Genomic DNA, 3,486 nt, shown 5'->3' on the forward strand with positions numbered 1-3,486 from the left:
TTATTACTTTTAATATTTATAAACTATGAAATATAATGAACGAATTTTTTTATATAAGATAATTATAATAGTTTTATACTCTACTTGATGAATTGTATTTGAATATAATTATATAATAACTCTTTTAAATATTACAAGACCCAAACATGTTTATTAATATGATTTTTAAATTATTTATCGTTGTTTACAGAATAAATTTATCAGAATTTTAAAATTATTTATATAGTGTTATAAATTATTTATAAAATAGAAATCCTACTATATATTGATTAAGAAGTCACATAAGTGATTTTTTATTACGTGTTGATCATAAATGAACTCTTCAAATTGTTATAATTTGATTGACCGATGATTTTTAATTTTATTTATTATAATTATATCTAAAAGGAAAGGATAATTCAATTACCACTTTCCAAATAATTTACATAATATTAGAAATAATTATTTATGGTAACTAATTGTGGAAACTATGAAAGAGTAATAATGCGATCAATTTTTTATATATTTATAAATTACATAAAATAATAAACAAAAGTGTTTATTTGAATTGATATAATGATTTTATATTCGTATAGAAAGAGTTATATTTGTATATAAAGTATCATAATAACTATTAATGTCTAATAATTCAATGCATGCTTTATAAATCATTTATAAAATTATAAATACATTTATAAAAATCAGACGTTTTAAATTATTATAAGAGGTTCTAAGTCATTTAAAGAAGCTTATACATTAATTTATAAAATGTATTTTGAAAATTTATCCTCTTATAACAATATTTTGAATTTTTTTCATTTTTAATGGTAAAATTTCCCAACTATGTTTACTTAGTGTAGAAACCCCTAAACTAAAGATTTACTGGTACTAATAGTAATAATGACATGTTAGAGTTTAATTCATTAAATAAAATTAGTTTAGGGAGTTTTTCGTTAAATACTTAGTTTTGGGGTTTTTACCCAAAACAAACTTAGTTGAGGGGGTTTTTTAGATGATATTCTTCTTTCCTAATATCATGAATTTAATATCATGCATTTAATATTTAAATATATATATACAAGATTTGAGTTACCAAAATTATATATATTATAACATGAATATCTTTAAAATTTTATTAGATGATATTCTATCTCATAGCTGAATTTAAATTTATTAGAAGATATTCTATCTCATAACTTCTCTTGAAAACTAGGTCATTTAGAAACTTAAACTAATTGGATATATAAATATCACGCCACCCCATTAGTTTCACGCATCTATCTTTTAAGTTTTCATATGTTTTTGATCGTTCTAATTTAAATTCTACTTTTGTGATCTTGCGCAAGTGTATGATAATCAATAAGTAACTCATAGACGAGAACACCATTACTGGTAATTTTATGGGGGATTCTTCTTCTCTGTTTATTTTTGTTCTCTTCCTCTCCATGTTGTATCTCTATCTATATTTTTGCATCAGTAGTGATTCAACTAACAAAAAGAGACGACTCTGTTTATCCAGGAACTGATCATCCCTTTTGAAAAAGATAATTCTTTTTGTTATAAAGTTAAATCACTTATCAAGAATATAATATAAGATGTGTAATGCTAATCAAATGCAATTTATTTATTGTGTGTGATCCTCTTCGGTACGTCTGAGAGCCAAAGGTAATTTCAAAGCTCTTTAAAAACTTTGAAACTCATTGACGTTGTCCTATCAATTATATAATTTGTTATCTTTTGGGGATTGTTTACATCTTTAAATATTTTTGTTAGAGTTACCTCTTTTCTGACTAAAAGTTTAGAGAAGGAAACCGTAAATCATCTCTGTTGTTACAATGAAATCAATGATAATAAATCTCAGGTAATTCAAATCTCTCTTTTATATTTCATGGCTGATTTTTTTATTGGAGTTATGCGTGAAATATTTTTTTTCTCAATTATATTTTTCTGATGTTTTAAGATTATTGTTAAATGTGATCGTTTTCTAAACGTTCTAATGTATTATTTGTTCATATGAACATAGTATAAATATCAATATGTAACATCGAATCTTTCATATTAACCATATATATGTAACATAAGTATTATATAGTTGTAAATATGTAATTATCAATTTAATATTAATGTTAATGCCCGCACATGCGTGCGGGCGGTCCACCTAGTTACGTATAAACCAGGAATTTATACAACAGTAACAAAACTAAAATCAAGAGATAACAAAACGCACAAGCATGTATATTGTGAAACAGCCAAATCTTTTTGTTATCATTGTTTTAATTAGCTTTCTCTGTTTCGTTTTCTGCTTAATGATTAAGTCACGCTAAATTACTACATCAGTGGTAACTGGTAAAGTGGCTGTGTGAACATGCAGCCTTTTTTACATGCTGTCAAAACTACAGAACCTGACTGCCCGGAAACTGTATTTTCTTGTTGCGGCTACGACAGTACGAAGTAATATAAATTGTACACAACTACGACTCCGCCCCCACATACGTAAATTCTTCCATCTGATTTTCTTGATATGCATGCTTCGTTTTTATGTTTAATATTTCAGGGTAATTTTCTTAATTATGATATTCATTATATAACAATACAATACAAATGAAATCAAAATCTAAACGAAAAGGAAAATATCCACTTTAGATAGCATAAGTGTTAATCTGTAACTTTATATTTGCTCTAACCCTATTATATTTTTGGAGTGAACAATAGAATAATGAATAAAAATAAAATGACTATTTAATTTACTAGTAAATTTATGTTTACTCTAAATAAAAAATAGAATGAAGTTGAAGCATTTTTTAATTTAAACTCTATTTTAAAATAAATTAAGAAATAGGGTTGAAAATACTCTTGCTGTTACATGACTTTTTTAACACTTGGAACTGCTATAGAACTTGGTACGTTGAGTAGAAACCTATAGTTTTATACTTGGGTAGAATATAAAAGAATTGATATAAGCTATCGTTTACATAATCTAAAGATACGAGCTGTTTCATTTTGTTTTTCACTAGATAAGAGCTGTTTATATAGCAAAAATAAAAAAATAAAAAAAGAAGAAGAAGAAGATAAGGGCTGTTTTATAACCCCAAAAATAAGACCTGTTCTTTCCTTTTCACTGTAGTTATTTTCCTTTGAAATGTTCAGAAAATACAGTTTCACTTCTGACTAGAAAACAACGTATACCACTGACCACTGATGTCATATTGCATGTGACCGAATCAGTTGTGATCACTTTTTTCTCTCTGCGTGCGTCTCAGAAAAAAAGTCACGAGCAGATATTACATAAGCATCGCAACAAGTGAATCTTATTTTGTTTTAGAAATCTCATTTCCAGTTACATATATTTAATCATCAGAGATATATTGTGAACAGTCGACATTAGTTACTAGTTAGTCGAACAAACTAATGTTCTGACAGCAGTACCGCCTGTAATCTAATAGGACTAAAACTCATTTTAGAACATCTCTAAAAGAAACTATATAATTTTAAATATATAATTTTTTG

This window comes from Brassica rapa, chromosome A10 (genome assembly GCF_000309985.2).
Source record: "Brassica rapa cultivar Chiifu-401-42 chromosome A10, CAAS_Brap_v3.01, whole genome shotgun sequence".
Lineage (NCBI taxonomy): Eukaryota > Viridiplantae > Streptophyta > Magnoliopsida > Brassicales > Brassicaceae > Brassica > Brassica rapa.